Below are 18,907 nucleotides of genomic sequence, written 5' to 3' on the forward strand. Positions count from 1 at the left end.
TGCAGGAGTAGGCCATTCGGCCCTTCGAGCCTGCACCGCCATTTAATATGATCATGGCTGATCATCCAACTCAGAAAAGATTTAATAGGAACCTGTGGGGCAATGTTTTCACAATGGGTGGTGGGTGTATGAAACCAGCTGCCAGAGAAGGTAGTTAAGGCAGGTACCATCGTAATATTTAAAAGACATTTCGACAGATACGTGGATAGGAAAGGTTTAGATGGATATGGTCCAAACGTAGGCAGGTGGGACTAGTGTAGATGGGACACGTTGGTTGGCATAAAGCGCCTGTTTCGACACTGTGTCACGATGACGCTATAATCTCAGTAATATTTATATCATCCTCTTGTAATTTTCATTTTGGTATTTTCACTTCCCTATTTCATGACGCGCTTGAGTAATATTTCTTAGTTTTAGTGAACACATCAAAAGCATCACGAGCGTTTCATTGTCATGTGTTCACAAAGGAACAATTATTTTTTTCCTTGCTGCAGCATAACAGGCCCGTAAATGCAGTACACATAGATAACATCATAAACAAAGAAAAAATATATATATCTGTGTATTAAAAACCCTAGTACTAGTGCAAAAAAACCTGATGTACTTGGTACAACCAAGACCAATTATAGTGTAGATAGACACAAAGTACAGGAGTAACTAAACGGGTCAAGCAGCATCTCTAGAGAAAATGGATGGGTGATGTTTTGGGTTGGGATCTTTCGTCAGACTGAAACATCACCCATCCTTTTGCTTCATAGATGCTTCCTGACCCACTGAGTTACTCCAGCACCTTGTGTTTATCTTCAGTATAAACCAGCATCTACAGTTTCCTCTTACACCAGACCATTTCTAGTTTTGTTTAATTTATTATCACGTGTACTGAGAATTAGAATTAGATTCCTTTATTGTCATTCAGACCTTTCGGTCTGAACAAAATTATGTTGCCTGCAGTCATACACAGAACCAATAAAAACAAAACCTACAATAAACACAAATTAAACATCCACCACAGTGAGTTCACCAAGCACATCCTCACTGTGATGGAGGCAAAGTCTTAGTCTCCATCTCTTCCCTCCTTGTTCTCCCCCTGCGCTGAGGCGATCGATGTACAGTGAAAAGTTCGTTTTTCTTGTGTTCAAGAGCCTTGTGATTGTTGGGAAGAAGCTGTTCTTCCTGGTTGTCATGGTTTTCAAACTCCTGTATCTTCGTCCAGATGGTAGGAGTGATGTGAGAGTGACCAGGGTGGTGTGGGTTTTTGATGCGGGCTGCCTTTTAAAACATGCTTTGAAAACTGGGTTCTTAATAGCCACTGTGCAGTATCATGTCAAGCTGAAAGCAGTCTGCATTAGAAACATAGAAACATAGAAATTAGGTGCAGGAGTAGGCCATTCGGCCCTTCGAGCCTGCACCGCCATTCAATATGATCATGGCTGATCATCCAACTCAGTATCCCGTACCTGCCTTCTCTCCATACCCCCTAATCCCCTTAGCCACAAGGGCCACATCTAACTCCCTCTTAAATATAGCCAATGAACTGGCCTCAACTACCCTCTGTGGCAGAGAGTTCCAGAGATTCACCACTCTCTGTGTGAAAAAAGTTCTTCTCATCTCGGTTTTAAAGGATTTCCCCCTTATCCTTAAGCTGTGACCCCTTGTCCTGGACTTCCCTAACATCGGGAACAATCTTCCTGCATCTAGCCTGTCCAACCCCTTAAGAATTTTGTAAGTTTCTATAAGATCCCCTCTCAATCTCCTAATCAATTAGATCATTAACTTTTCAGCACTTTCTCATTTCTTGCAGATAAGACTCTAGCTTTCTGATATCTTATGTGCTAATTAAATTAAGCTGTTATAGTACTTCATTGCCAAGCTGCCTTTGAATGGCACCTTACCCATCCCCTATACAATGTCCAGTCATAGCCTTTTTAATTTACAGACGAACGTTTATTACAGAAGATAGACACAAAATGCTGGAGTAACTTAGCAGGTTGGGCAGTATCTCTGGAGAAAATAGATGGGTGACGTTTCAGGTCGGGTCCCTTCTTCAAACTCAACCCAAAACGTCACCTATCCATTTTCTCCAGAGATGCTGCCTTACCCGCTGAATTACCACCATCTTTGGTATAAACCAGCATCTGCAGTTCATTTTTTATTACATTAAGTTTATTGCAGTTTCAAAAGTACTATTCAAAGAAAATATCAATCTGGAAAATTAAGAATAAGCAAGAAATAAGTGCATATCAAAGCAAAAAGTTTCTACCCTGACAGATATTTAAAGATGCACTCGAGCCCCTGCGATGCCCATTGGTCCTATAGATGGCCAAGGTGTCCGTGGACACAGTGTGCTTCCACTCCAGTGTCAGCGTGGACATGGACATAAGTCTGGCAGACCCCTCGGCTACCTTCAGTCATGACCCACGACAGGCCAGATTGGCCAGACCCAGCTGAAAACTGACCAGGATGTATCTCAACCGACCCTCTTCCCCCACAGTGAAGAGTTATTGGTGTGAAGTACTGTATGCAGTTGTGATCGCTTGGAGGATGTGTGCAGTTCTGGCCATCCAGCTACAGGAACGATGCCATGACGTTGGGGGGGAAGATGCTGAAGAGATTCAACAGGATTGTACCTGGAATTGTGGGCTTGAGTGAAAGGAAGAGGTTGTATAGGTTGGGCCTTTTTTCCTTGTAGTGTGGGAGGCTGAGGGGTGACCTTATTGAGGTGCACAAGACCATGAGGTGCATGGATCATGTGAATATTCTGTCTTTTTCCCAGCGTAGAGGATTCTAAACTAGAGAACAAGGAACTTAAGGACAAATGGAAAAGATTTAAGAAGTACCTCGGAGGCACTGGTTTCACTCAAAGTGTAGTATGCATCTGAAATGAGCTGATAGAGGACGCTGTGGAAGTGGATATAGTTACTGTATAACTTTTAAAAGTCACTTGGACAGATATATGGATATGAGGGATTTAGTGGGCCAAATGCAGGCAAATGGAACTAGTTTAGTCTGCCAACTTGGTCAGCATGGAAAAGTTGGGCCGAAGGGCCTGTGTCCGTGCCGTCTCTAGAACCGGGAATAGATTAGATTCCTGTTGTTTCACTTTTGTTTGAGAGAATGAATGAAGCTAAATTAATTCTTTACTGCAAATTTCATTTGACTGACAATCCTCTGATGTCAAGAACACAACGGGTGGAGCTGCTGCATCACAGCGCTAGATACCCAAGTTCGATCCGGACCTCGGGTGCTGTCTGTGTGGAGTTTGCACCTGCTCCCTGTGACCATGTGGATTTCCTCCGGGTACTCCGTCCGGTTTCCTCCCACATCCCCAAGACGTGTAGGTTAATCGGCTGCTTAGTGTGCAGGGAGTGGATGCAAAGTGGGATAAGATAGAACCTGTATGAACGGGTGAATGATGGGGTTGGTGTGGACTTGTGGGCCGATGGACCTGTTTCCATGCTGTATCTCTGAACTAAGCCAAAAAATGTCAAGCGTGTTTATTATATGTACTGACAACAGAACAATGAGGTGCCTCTGAATAAGAATGTTGTGTTGTTTATTTTAGAGATACAGTGTGGTGACAGGCACTTCAGCCGAATGAGTCCATGCTGGACAGCGTTCACCTGTACATTAGTTCGATCCTACAGAGAGGCCAATTCATCCCCAAATCCACACGTCTTTGGAATGTTAGTTTAGTTTATTGTGGGAGTGGGAGGAAACTGGAGCACCCAGAGAAGCCCCACGCAGTCACAGGAAATATACAAACTCTGTATGGACAGCATGTGTAGTCAAGATGCTGGTTGCAGCCTGGGTCTCTGGCACTGTGATCACAGGAGCATGACAATGGAACACGCATGGGTAACTTACAACCCAGTGGTATGAATACTGATTTCTCTAGCTTCAAGTAATCCTTGCATCCCCTCTCCATCCCTTTCCCCAACCTGGTCATCCTAATAGTTTCACTGTTGCCCTGTTCAGTTTCACTGTCTGTATCGCTCGTTATCACCTTGCCCACAGCCAGCAATGGACCTTTGTGGGCTCCACCTTTCCTTGATCATTGTTGCTGGCTTTGATCAGTTTTGCATATCTTTCCTTAATTTATTCCAATGCTCCTATTCATATCTCTCGGTTTTCTCCATCCCCTCTCAGTCCGAAGAAGGGACTCGACCCAAAATATCACCTATTCCTTTTCTCCAGAGATGCTGCCTGACCCACTGAGTTACTCCAGCTTTTGTGTCCATTTTCGGCATAAACCAGCATCTGCAGTTCCTTCCTGCACAGTCATGAACAGCAGATCTGTTCTGGGAACCCCTTGCACTTGCTCCTGATGTGGAACTACTGGAACTGCAAGGCATGTCTGTACCAGTCCATAGAGCATATTATATCTGTTTATGATTCCGCGCATTGGATTATATATAAGACCCATTAAACAAAGCTGCCTGCGGATGAGTCAAGTTGGACCTGGTCCAGAGCAATTGAACGGCTGCACAGCAAACCTGAATTAGTGGCTTGTTATGTTCCTTGCTTGAATGCTTCAACTGATGCCAATTCTCAGAATTATAGTTGGGTGCAAGTCCAAATATTTTAACACAAAAGAGATTAGTTTAGTTTAAAGATATAGCGTGGAAACATGCCCGTCCCCCACTGAGTCTGCGCTGACCAGCAATCCCCTTACACTAATACTATCCTACACACTAGGGACAATTGATTACTTTTACAGAAGCCAATTAACCTACCACCCCGCATGCCTTTGTAGTGTGGGAGGAAACCGGAGCACTAGGAGAAAACCTGCGCAGACATAGGGAGAACGTACAAACTCTGTACAGACAGCACCCATAGTGCGGATCGATCTCAGTCTCTGGGGCTGTGAGGCAGCAACTCTACCACTCTACCGCAGCAACTCTGCGCCACCATGCTGTAAGGGCTGGAGGAACTCACCGGGTCTTTCACCAAATTGATGATCCTTCCAGCAGCACTTGATATCCATCTCCGAGTGTGTCACTGGGAATCTGAACATCGAGAGTCCTCTGTTAGGCAGCTGCTCGGGATGAGCTCGTGACAAGGATCAGAACATCCTTCTCCAGACCCTCTTTGCAAATCCACGCTTTGGAAGGAGGTTTAGAAAGAGGTCTCACTCCATCACAATCATCCCAAAGCAGCATGGATTAGATCTGTTTAAGAAAGAACTGCAACTGCTGGAAAAATCAACGGTAGACAAAATGCTGAGAAACTCAGCGGGTGAGGCAGCATCTATGGAGCGAAGGAATGGGTGACATTTTGGTTTGAGACCCTTCTTCAGACTGATGTGCACCCCCACCCCAACATCAGTCTGAAGAAGGGTCTCGACCCGAAACGTCACCCATTCCTTTGCTCCATAGATGCTGCCTCACCCACTGAGTTTCTCCAGCATTTTTGTCTACCGTAGATTAGATCTGTGTTTATTATTAGCACTGTGTACCAAGATATGGTTAAAAGCTTTGTTTTGTATGCTATCCAAACATAAGATAATAGTCTACATACATACAATCAAGTCAAACTCAAGTACAATAAGTGGAACGAGGGAGAAGATACAGAGTGCGGAATATAGAGGGTGACACAACCTCTATTCCTCCTCTTTATTCCCCATTTCTTCCAACCCATCGTGCCCCATCTGGACTCGTGCCTATTTCTCCCCTTCACCTACCATCCTTCCTCTGGCTTCACAATTCACAACTCATCCCAGGCCTTTGATCAGCCATCTGCCTATCAAAAACCTTCCCTAACCGTGATCACCTATTACCTGCCATGCTTTATCCTGACCCTCCTCTCTTGCAGCTTTTTTCTTCCCCCCACCCCCACCCATCAGTCTATTGAAAGGTCCCGATCTAAAACGTCACCTGACCCATTGAGTTACTCCAGCACTTTGTCTTTTTTTTGTAGCAGTTCCTTGTTTCAACTTCTTCATTACAATGGCACCCATCTTTGTTTATTCAGCAAAGTCGGGTCAGGGCTGCCTGTTCCCCATTTCTGGAACACATCTAATTTAAAATAGTTAACAAATCTCAGCCAAGTACTGATGATTAAATGCATTTGCCAAATTTTCAGTTCCCTTTTCATTTCCACCTCCTTAATTCATAATTTTATTTTGCTGACTATATACGATTATCGTGCTGAATAACTGCTGAATTGGTTTCTTTTTTTTTCAAGTCAGACTGTGGTTTTTTTTTTTTTTTGCTGATAGGTTTTTCCCCAGCACTGTCATCTCTTTATCTCTTTATGTCATTTCTGCTCACATTTTCCCAACTGAATCCTGGCCATGTTTAGGTGCTGGAATGAAAGATGGGTGAAAGGAACTCTGTGTTATGTCAGTAGCCCCCTTGGGCATAAGATACAGAAGCTTGAAAGCACATACCTCCAGACTTGGGAACAATTTAGCAAGGCCAATAGCATAATCATGGATTAGTCTCACTCCCTCTTCTCCCGTCTCCCATCAGGCAAGAGGTACAAAAATGTGAAAACGCACACCTCCAGATTCAGTCTCACGCTCAGTCTGAAGAAGGGTCTTGTCCCCAAAATGTCGCCTATTCCTTCGCTCCATAGATGCTGCCTCACCCACTGAGTTTCTCCAGCATTTTTGTCTAGCTCCAGATTCAGAGAGTTTTTTCTCAGCTGTTAACAGGCTATCCTATCACCAACTAGAGAGCAGTCCTGACCGACATCTGCCTCATTTGGAGATCTTCAATCTATCTTTAATTGGATGTTGCTGGACTTTCTCCTGCACTAAATGTTATTCCCTTTATCATGTATCTGTACACTGTTGATGGCAGGATTGTAATCATGTATAGTCTTTTCGTTGACTGGATAGCACGCACCGAAAATAGTTTTTCACTGGAACTGAGTACATGTGATAATGATAAACTAAATTAAATGTCTCTGTTATCAAGCTTCTGAATGGTCCTTCCATAATCTAGGGTACAGATTCTATTTTCAAACCTACCTTATTGCGGACATTGGACTTTTTCTCTGGAACTGTAATGTGATGTTGTTGAGAAGCTATATTCTGCATTCTGGGATTTTCCCCTTTGCTCTACCTGTTGCTTTTGTCTTTGGCTTGATGTCATTCATCCAGAATATTCTCTGATTTGATTCCCATAGCACACATACAAAAATCTTCCTCTGTAATTGGGTACACTTAGGGCTGCATAGTGGCGCAGCTGCTAGAGCTGCGATGTTTCACGGCGTCAGAGACCTGTGTTCGATCCCAACTTCAGGTACAGAGTCTGTGTGGAGTTTGCACGGTTTTTTTTTGTTTTTTTTTTTGCTTCTTTCCCTTCGATGGTGGGAGGTTAGTAGCTGTGATGGATTAGACAGTGTCTGCCGTAATCTCCTTCGTTTTTGTGTTTGAGTTGCAGATTCAGGCCATGATGCAACCAGTCAGAATGTTCTCTTCAATTTGACCCGAAATGTCATATGTCCATTCCCTCCACAGATTTTGCCTGACTCGCTGAGTTCCTCCAGCACCTTGCGTTTTGCTCAAGAGGTCAAAGTAGATTGGCCCACAAGAGATTATGATCATCCCTCAGCCTCCTACGCTACTAGGAATAAAGTCCTACCTTGTCCAACCTTTCCATAGCTCATGCCCTCGAGTCCCAGCAACATCCTTGTAAATCTTCCCTGCACTCCAGCTTATTGGCATTTCTCCCAGCAGGGTGACCAAAACTGTGCAGAATACTACAAGTGTGGCCTCACCAACATCTTGTACAACTGTAACATAACATCCCAAATTCTACACTCCATTCCCTGACTGATGAAAGCCAGTGTACCTAAAGCTTTCTTCACCACCTGTCACACCCCTTTGAGAGAATAATGTACTTGTACTCGCTGAACTCTCTGCTGTACAACATTTCACTCAGAGTTGAGGTCCTGCCCTGGTTTGACTTTCCAAAATTAAGCTCCTCGCCCTTTTTGGAATTAAACTTCATTTGCCAATCTTCTGCACATTTTTAGTTTTTTGAGTTTTTAGTTTAGTTTATTGTCACATGTATCGAGGTACAGTGAAAAGCCTTTTGTCATGTGCTAACCAGTCAGCAGAAAGACTATATACATAATTACAATCGAGCCATCCACAGTGTACAAGATAAAGGGAATAACATACGTTGAGCAGGAATTTTGAAACGCCAAGACCCTCTGGAGGCCAATGAGTACAGGGCAAGGAAACACAGTAACATTTAGTTCAGCCTCAGACAACTGGTCCTTTCATGTTGCCTGCTTGGATCAGACCACCGTATGGAATTCTATGAAAGCTGCACTGTTGGTGGTCCTATCAGGCTTTTGACACATCCTGAAGCAATCGTGTAGAAAATAACTTCCACTCCTGGGTTTTCAGGAAGAGCGTTGCGGTTTTGCAATGGTTAATCTTCAAAGTTCTGCAAAACACTCGAGAAGTCTGGGTTCCAGGTTCCTGAAGCAGTCGGGGAACTGTTGTGCAGCTGTTTTGGTTCCAATATTCCACTGAGGACACGTGCAAGTCCCAGTATCTCCTGACACAATGATCCTTATCCAAGGTGGAAAGCCATCCGAGTGTTAACGAACACTTGAGAATAAAGGAGCTGCAGAGAGTGGTGAACCTTGCCTGGTCCATCATGGTTACATATCCCCCCCCACCATCTACAGGAAGCGCTGCCTCAAGAAGGCAGCCAATATCATCCAAAACTTTACTTTAGAACTCAGAGATATATCGCGGAAAAAGGCCCAGTGCACTAGTTGGTTTTCTACACACTAGGGACAATTTACAATTAACCTACAAACCTGTACGTCTGGAGTGTGGGAGGAAACCAGAGCACCTGGAGCAAATCCACGGTGTCACAGAGAGAACGATTACCACCCAGGCCATGATCTCATCTTACTTCTACCATCTTGGAGAAGGTACAGTGTTTAAGAAGAAACTGCAGATGCTGGAAAAATCGAAGGTACACAAAAATGCTGGAGAAACTCAGCAGGTGCAGCAGCATCTATGGAGCGAAGGAAATAGGCAACGTTTCGGGCCGAAACCCTTGGGTTTCGGCACAAAACATTGCCTATTTCCTTCGCTCCATAGATGCTGCTGCACCCGCTGAGTTTCTCCAGCATTTTTGTGTACCTTGGAGAAGGTACAGGAGCCTAAGAACCATTACCTGCAGGTCCAAGAACAATGTCATCACATCAACCATCAGGCTTTAGGCTTTACTTTAAAGACACAGTGTGGATGCAGGCCCCACGTTCCACCGAAACTACGCCAACCAGAGATCACCCCATACACTAACGCTATCCCACACGCTACGGGACAATTTACAAAAGCAAATTAACTTATAAACCTGTGCATCCCTGGAGTGTGGAAGACAAACAGAGCACCCGGAGGAAATCCACACTGGCACAGGGAGAACGTACAAACTCTGTACTGACAACAACTGTAGTCGGGATCAAACCTGGGTCTCTGGCGCTGTGAGGCAGCAACTCTCGAACCACCTGCACAACCCTAACCAAATCCTACCTCTGCACCAAACTGCAGGTCTTTGGGATGTGGGAGGAAACCCAGCCGGTCACAGGGAGAACGTGCAAACTCCACGCAGACAGCACCTGCAGTCAGGATGAAATACGGGTCTCTGGCACTGTGAAGCAGCGACTCTACTGCTGCCGCACTGTGCCACCCCTATTGTTTCTGGTTGCTGTCTGACTATTGAATCTGATAGTGCCAAACCCGTGCCTGTTTCTGCACTGTTTGTTTTGCCTGTGATTAGTCAAATGCAAACACTATGTAAATAATCTCTCGGTATCTTGAAATACACAATCCAAATATTGGCTTTGTTGACAGCTCCTCGTCCCCCAGCTCCTAGAGATGAGTACAGAGAGCAGGGAGTAAGCCGCGCAGATCAACCACGTTGCTAAAACAACAGCAAATCAACAACGGCATGTTGGTGCAGTGGCAGCATTGCTGCCATTACAGCTCCAGAGACACGTGTTCGATCCAGGCTACAAGTGCTGTCTGTACAGAGTTAGTACCTTCTCCCCAGGGTTTTCTGCAGCATCTCCAGTTTCCTCCCACACTCCAAAGACGTACAGGTTTGTAGGTTAATTGGCTTTGGGTAAAATTGTAAATTGTCCCTCATCTATGTTGAATGGTGTTAGTATGGGGGATCACTGGTCAGCGCAGACCCGATGGGCCAAAGGGCCTGTTTCCGCATTGTATCTCTAAACTAAACCTATTGTGTATTATCTGATGGACCCATATGTTCCTTAGAATGTAAAAGTGTAAGACCACATCCCCAACCAAATGCCTGTTCTATCATTTGGAAAGACCGCAGTTGATCTTCAATGATTCAATGGTACTTCATTGTCACATGTACCTAGGTACAATGCAATTCCTTTTTCGTCCACAGTTGAGTAAGAATCTCACGCTACATAGGCACATACTTACAGTACAAGAGTGGAAAATAGGAGATTACTATGAGTTGCAGGGCGGCACAATGGTGCAGCGGTAGAGTTGCTGCCTTACAACGACAGAGACTCTGGTTCGATCCTGACTATTGGGGCTGTCTGTTCTCTCTGTGACCACATGGGTTTTCTCCGGGTGCTCGGGTTTCCTCCCACACTTCAAAGATGTACAGGTTTGTACGTTAATTGGCCTCGGTAAAATTGGAACTTGTGCCTGGAGTGTAGTGCTAGTGTGGTGTAGACACTGGAGTGTAGTGCTAGTGACCCTCTACTATCCAGTGTCTGCTAGGTAGGTGAAGGGCCTGTTTCGGTACTGTATTGCTAAAGTCTAAAGCTGTATGTCTAGCGTCTACAGTCTAAAGTGCATGTACTATCGCAACGTTTAACAAACATTTAGACATACCTGGATAGGGAAGGTTTAGAGGAATATGGGCCAAAAGCAGGCAGGTGGGACTAGTGTAGATGGGGCATCTTGGTCATGTGGGCAGGTTGGGCCGAAGGGCCTGTTTCCACACTGTATGACTATGGTGGGACTGAGAGGAGGAGTTGTAATTAGGGGAAGATGAGTAATGATTATAATTACCGGGAAAGAACTGTGAATAGGGAAACTGACGAGGCAGGAATTTCTGAGTAACTGAACTACAGTTACTGTTAAATCAGGAAATGTTAATGTCCCTAGTGGGAAAAGTATGGGAGGCCAACTATAGTATTTATATTTGTCGAATAAACTATTTAGAGACCCATCAAAGCCAAGTTAGTAGCAGTCACAAACTCTAAGGCAACAGTTCACCACTGGGGAAGCTTTGCAGCAGACTCACTCCTGGTTCCACTCCACGCTTATCATGCCCATACACTTGTCTGTTTCTGCAGTGGGTCATGTACCTGCAGGTGAGGAAAAGTCCCGACCCAAAATATCCATTCCCTCCACAGATGCTGCCTTGCCCGCTGAGTTACTCCAGCACTTTGCATTTTGCTCAAACAAAAGTAGTGAAACATTAACGTGTGTGTGTATGTGTGTGTATGTGTGATGGTGTGTGCGCAATGGTGTGTGTGTTGGTGTATATGTGTTTCTGTGTATGATGGTGTGCATGTTGGTATATGTTTTTATTGTGTATACGTCGGTGTGTGTATATGCTTCTGTGTGTGGCGTGTGTGTGTGTATACATGTGCATATATGCTCGTTGTTTGTGTTTGCATGTATATGTGTGTGTGTGTGTGTGTGTGTGGTCTGTGTGTGCGTGCGTGTGTGCACGTGTTTGTGCTCGGGTGCATCTGTGCAGTGGTTTAGGTGATTACTAAGGCCACAGTTTATAAATGAGAGATGCCCCTCACAGTGTATGAAGCCCTAGAGTTGAAGATGGTCGCTATGACTCACGATCATTCCAGAAGATTATCCACAGTCAAGGCCAGTTTACCAAAATAAAATATTCTCGGTGCTAATTTCTGTCCCATTTTTACTTTGTAAATTTAAGATGATGGAGGTTAGGTTCTTACTGATAACAAATATTTCCCTGTCCCCACTTGCAGGCTGTGTTGTTGGTTGTATTGGATACAAAGCATGATCCCCTTCCCATCTGTCTGTGGTTGAACATTACACCACCGCTCTCCTGTAAAGCTATTATTATTTCCGCTTGATGTTTTTAGGATCTGGGTATCACTGAGTTATTGGAGACACAGGAAACTGCAGATATTGAAATCTTGAGCAAACACTGCAGAGAGTTAAAGATGTAGCCCAGTCCATCACACAGATCAGACTTCCTACCATTGACCTTTGTGTCCTGCCTCAGTTTAATAGAGTCATACAACATGGATGCTCCGCCTTCCTCCCACCCTCCAAAGACGTACAGGTCTGTAGGTTAATTTGGCTTCTGTAATTTATCATTGGTGCGTAGGATCCATCATCCCACCATGCCTGATGTCTGCCACAATCATCCCAACACCAAAAAAGCCTGTTATCAGCGGCCTTAACGACTGCCGACCGGTTGCTCTCACACCAGTCATCATGATGTGTTTCGAGAGACTGGTCCAGCAGCACATCAAAGCCAGCCTCCCGCCCACCTTCGATCCACACCAGTTTGCCTACAGAGCAAATGGGTCCACTGAGGATGCCATCGCCACTGCTCTTCACACTGCACTGACCCACCTCGAACACCAGGGGAGCTATGTGAGGATGCTTTTCATTGACTTTAGCTCCGCCTTCAATACCATCATCCCCAGCAGACTGGTCACCAAACTCATGGATTTAGGACTCTCCCAACCCATCTGCCTCTGGATCAAGGACTTTCTGTCTAACCGCCCCCAGACCGTCAGACTGGGCCATCACCTCTCCACCCCCATCACACTCAACACCGGCTCCCCACAGGGCTGTGTGTTGAGCCCCCTCCTCTACACCCACGATTGTGCCCCCGCCCACTCCACCAACACCATCATCAAGTTTGCGGACGACACGACTGTGGTTGGATGTATCTCAGGAGGAGATGAGACAGCCTACAGGGAGGAAGTCCAAAGACTGGCAGCGTGGTGTTCAGACAACAACCTCATCCTAAACACCACAAAAACAAAGGAAATTATCACACAATACACAATACAATTTATTTGTCACTTGAACCTCATAGAGGCTCAAATGAAATGTTGTTTCTGCAGTCATACACACAAGAAAAAAAGACCCAAGACACAACACAATTTACACAGACATCCATCACAGCGCATATCCTCCTCGCTGTGATGGAAGGCAAAAAAACTTATCTCTCCACTGCACTCCCCATTCCCCTCCCGATGTCAGAGTCAAAGTCCCCGGCGGGCGATGGCAATTGTCCCGCGGCCAATAACGCCGCGCCGGGTGATACAAGGCCCTGCTCTGGGTCATAGACTTCTGTAAGAACAGTGCAGCCCCCAAACCCCTATTCATCAATGGGGACTGTGTGGAAATGGTCTCAGACTTCAGATTCCTGGGCACACAAATTACAGAGGATCTCTCCTGGACTACAAACACCACCACAGCAGTCAAGAAGGTCCAGCAGCGACTCTACTTTCTGAGGATCCTCAGGAAAAACAACCTGGAGGAGAAGCTGCTGGTGTCCTTCTACCGCTGCTCCATCGAGAGTGTGCTGGCGTACTGTATAACCACATGGTATGCCAGCTGCTCTGCAGCGGACAGGAGAGTCCTTCAAAGGGTCATCAACACCGCACAAAAAATCACTGGCTGCCCACTGCCCTCCCTGAAGGGCATCTTCAGCTCTCGCTGCCTTGGCAGGGCAGCCAACATCCTAAAGGACCCTTCCCACCCTGGACACAACCTGTTCCACCTGCTGCCCTCTGGCAGACGGTACAGGTCTTTCAAAACGCGCACAAACAGACTCAGAGACAGCTTCTACCCCATAGCCATACGTGAACTTAACAATGCAAATTAAGAAATAACACTCACATTCAACTGAATGGTTCTTACTCACAAGCACCTTAAAAACATCCTGAATGTACTTAACCATTTGCACTACTATATAACTGTACAACACCCAATACCTCAGCTGCTATTGTTATTTATCTGTAATTTTTTTATATGTATATATTTTTGAATCACACCGTTGGATTGACTTTTAAATTTTCGTTGTACCATGTGCAATTACAATAAAGAGATTCATTCATTCATTCAGGATAGAATTAGTGGACAGGCAATCATTGGTTGGCACGGACTCGGTGGGCCGAAGTGCCAGTTTCCACGCTGTATCTCGAAAAAACAACTAGATAGGGTTGGCAGTCAGAACCTTCTTCCCAGGGTGGAAATGTCAAAGGCTAGAGAGTATGGCTTGCAGGAGAGAGGGCAAAGTTGAAAGGTGAGATGGGAGTTAAGATAGATATTGTAACAATATTTAAAATACTTTTGAACAGGTACATGGATAGGAGAGGTTTAGAGGGATTCAGGCGAAACATGGGCAAATGGGATATGGGAACGGGCAAACTATCTGGGACATTTTGGTCAGCATGGACAAGTTGGGCTGAAGGGCCTGTTTCTGTGATATGATTATGTGTAAGACATGTTTTTTGTTTATTCAATAGCATAGTTGTTACCTGGAATACGATGATGGCGGAGGCAGATTCAATAGTGGCGTTTAAGAGGCTTTTAGATAGGCACATGGTTTGGTTTGGTTTAGTTTATTATTGTCAAGTGTACCAAGGTAAAATGAAAAGCTTTTTATTGCTTACTATCCAGTCAGTGAAGACACTATACATGATTACAAACAAGCTGTCTGCAAGCTGACTGATTAAAGATAGCCCGAAGGTCTCCAACGAGGTAGAGGGTAGGTCTGGTCAAGGCTGTTCTCTAGTTGGTGAGAGGACGGTTCAGTTGCCTGATAACAGCTGATAATGGCTGGGAAGGATATCAATCATGTGGAGGTAGACGAGATGAGTGTGAAGAAAAATCCGACCCGAAATGTCACCAATGCACCTACTCCAGAAGCACCACATGCTGCCTGTCTTGCTGGCACTTTGTGTCAATTTAGTTTAGTTGAGTTGAGAGATACAGCGCCGAAACAGGCTCTTCAGCCCACTGCGCCGCACCGAACACTAACATGATCCTACACTATCCTACATCCTAGGGACAATTTACAATTATACCAAGCCAATTAGCCTACAAACCTGAATGTCTTTGAAGTGTGGGAGGAAACTGGAGCTCCCAGAGAAAACCCACGTAGGCCACAGGGGAAACGTACAAACTCTGTACAGACAGCATCCTTAGTCACGGTCAAATCCGTGTCTCTGGCCCTGTAAGGCAGCAGCAACTCTACCGCTGCACCACCGTGCTGCCCGAGAGATCAGTTTATCTTGGCATCGTTCGGCATGGAAATTGTGTGCCAGAGGGATTGTTCCTGTGCTGTACATCTGTGCTAGGAAAGGAGGGGTGAAAACTGTAAAAATGATGTTCATAAACATACCTGTACAATGAAGTTTTGTTTGAACAGCATTAATCTATAATTAGATGTCATGATCTGTCAGGCGAGCAAGCTGTTAAAGATCTATGACACTGCTCTGGAACCTCACCCTGGTCTAACAACTTCACAATAAAAGTTGTCCCAGGTAGGTTGGGGTGCTGCCACACCTGGTGTAATGGGACTGCTAACTGCTTTAACAAGCTGCTCAAACAAACAATGTTCTTCGGTCACAGTTCTTGCTTTGCACTTCAGCACTCCATTTTAGCGTTTAGTTTAGTGATGCAGCATGGAAACAGGCCCATCGGCCCGCCATGTCCACGCCAACCATCCATCATCTGTTTGCACTAGTTTTATGTTATCCAACTTTCTCATCGACTCCTTACACACGAGGGGCGATTTACAAAGGGCCAATTAACCCGCAAACCCGAAGGCAGACACAAAAATGCTGGATTAATTCAGCGGGTCGGGCAGAAATCTCTGGAGAAAAGGAATAGGTGACGTTTCAGGTCCGAACCCTTCTTCAGACTTTAGCAGTCTATCCAGAAACATCGCCTATTCCTTTTCTCCAGCAATGCTGCCTGGCCTGTTGAGTTACCCCAGCATTTTGTGTCTATCTTCAGTATAAACCAGCGTCCGCAGTTCCTTCCTACATATTTAACATCCAAACCAACTGGGAGGAAACTGGAGTACCTGGAGAAAACCCATGTGGTCACACAGAGTACACACACTCTGTACAGACAGCATCCGTAGTCAGGATTGCACCCGGGTTTCTGGCACTGTATGGCAGCAACTCTACCGCTGCACCGTTGTGCCCTTCACAGAACTGACTCGAATGGAGTTCACGTCCCATTCCAGTTTGTCTGTTGCAGACTTAAGAGCAAAGAGTGTTTTATTGTCATGTACTGAAAACGGAGCAATGAAATTCTTACTTGAAGCAGCTTAACAGGCCAATAAACACACAACTCATAGATAACATTCACTAAACAAAATATTAAACTAATTAATAACCCAATACTTGTGCAAAAAAAACCAAAGTCCAGGCACCCACCAGTCTCTGTGTCAAAACCTTAACGATTTCAGGAAGCATGGTATTTAAAAGACACATGGACAGGTACAAGGATAGGAAAGGTTGAGAGGGATGTTGGCCATACACTGACAGGTGGGACTAGTTTAGATAAGGCATCATGGTTGGCATGGTAGAGTTCGGACGGGGTTGTTTCCATGCTGTAGGACTCTGACTCTGTGGCCCACATGGGCCCTTCCTAGGCTTTTCCTACTCGCATGCCTATGGAGGGACTCACATTATGTTTCTTGCTGTTCTACTCTCATCTGCTACATTCTCCTTCATACAGAGTTGTGCAGCACAGGATCAGTCCCTTCAGCCCACAATGTCCATGCCAAGATAAATTATTCTCTCTGCCTGCACGTAATTCATATCCCTTCTTTCCCTGCCTATCTATGTGCCCATCCAAAATCTTCTTAAACACCACCATCATACCTGCCTCCACCACCACTCCTGGCAGCACGATCCTGGCACCCACCACCTTTTGTGCAGAAATATTTGCATTGCACATCTCCTTTAAACTTTGTCCGTGCATTAAAGCTGTGCCCTCTAATCATTGACATTCCCACCCTGGGAGGGAGTGAAAGCTGTTCATAGTTTTATACACTTCTATCAGGTCTCCCTCTGGCATTCCAGAAGTCTATCCAACCTCTCCTTATAGCTGATATCCTCCAATCCAGGCATCATCTGATGAACCTCTTCTGCTCCATTTCCAAAGCCTCCACATCCTTCCTGTAATGGAGCGACCAGATCTGCGCGCAATACTCCAAACGTGGCCCGACCAAAGTCCTATAAAGTTGCATCACAACTTCATGACCCTAATGCCCCTGTCCCACTTAGGAAACCTGAACGGAAACCTCTGGAGACGTTGCGCCCCACCCAAGGTTTCCGTGCGGTTCCCGGAGGTTCCGGAGGTTTTTGTCAGTCTCCCCACCTGCTTCCACTACCTGCAACCTCCGGCAACCACCTGCAACCTCCGGGAACCACACGGAAACCTTGGGTGGGGCGCAAAGTCCCCAGAGGTTTCCGTTCAGGTTTCCTAAGTGGGACAGGGACATTATACTCAATGCCCTGACCTATGAAGGCAAGCATACCATAAATATTTACAATTCCTCTGACATCCCGCGTTCAATTCTAGAATGTTTGTAATCTTCCAGCTCATTGCTTTCTCTGGAACTGGATTTCCAGTTTATTGCCACATCTTCCGCATACAAAGAATTGGAAGTGAAGTGAAGTGAAACCCAAGGACATGCCTTGACGTAGGTTGTTCTGTAATGATAGTCACACTTCCTTTCTGCACTGTGGCTGTACACGGATCTATTAAGCTTCCTTCATCCTTTATTGAGTTCCTCTCATCCCCCTCCACCATCTGTTGCATGCAGTTCTGGTCTCCCCATTAGTTTATTGTCACGTGTGCCGAGGTACAACAAAAAGCTTTTTGTTGCATGCAAACCAGTCAGTGGAAAGACTATACATGATTATAGTCAAACTGTCCACAGTGTACAGATACATGATATTGGAAATAACATTTGACATAAAATAAAGTCCAGTACAGTCCAATTAAAGATAGTCCATGAGTCTCCAATGAGGTAGATGGTAGGTCAGGACTGCTCTCTTGATGTTGAAAGGGTGATTCAGTTGCCTGACCACAGCTGGGAAGAAACAGTCTCTGAATCTGGAGATGTGCTTTTTCACACTTGTGTACCGCTTGCCTGATGGGAGAGGGGAGAAGAGGGAGTGACCAGGGTGAGACTGCCCTTGATTATGCTGGTGGCCTTGCTGAGGCAGTGTGAGGTGTAGATGAAGTCAATGGAAGGGAGGTTGGTTTGCGTGGTCGTTTGGGCTGCGTCCACTGTTCTCTGCAATTTCTTGCGGTCTTGGGTGGAGCTATTCCCAAACAATGGAGCATCTGTGGAAGTTGGTGAGAGTTGTTGGGAAAATGCCAAACTTCCTAAACCTTCTACGGAAGTAGAGGCGTTGGTGTGCTTTCTTGGCCGCTGCTTCAATACGGCCAGTCCAGGACAAGTTGCTGCTGATATTCACTCCTAGAATCTTGAAGCTATCAACCATCTCTACTTCAGTGCCGTCAATGTGTACTGGTGTATGTTTAATGCTCCGCTTCCTGAAGTTAATCACTATCTGTTGTGACTTGCTGACACACAGAAGGGTTGTTGTCTTGACACCAGGTCACGTGGTTCTCATTCATGTGGAAACTTTGGAGAGGGTGCAGAGGGGATTTGCCAGAATGCGGCATAACCTATAAGGAGTGGTCGGACAAACTTGGATTGTTTTCTCTGGAGCGTCGGACGTGAGGGGAAACCGAATAGAAGTACATAACATTTGTGAGAGGCACAGATAGAGTAAACAGTCAGAACCATTTTCCCAGGCAGAAATGTCAAAGACTAGAAAGCATAGCTTTAAGGTGAAAAGGGCAAAGTTTAAAAGGAGATGCATGGGGCAAGTTCTTTTA

This window comes from Leucoraja erinacea, chromosome 21 (assembly GCF_028641065.1).
Source record: "Leucoraja erinacea ecotype New England chromosome 21, Leri_hhj_1, whole genome shotgun sequence".
NCBI lineage: Eukaryota > Metazoa > Chordata > Chondrichthyes > Rajiformes > Rajidae > Leucoraja > Leucoraja erinaceus.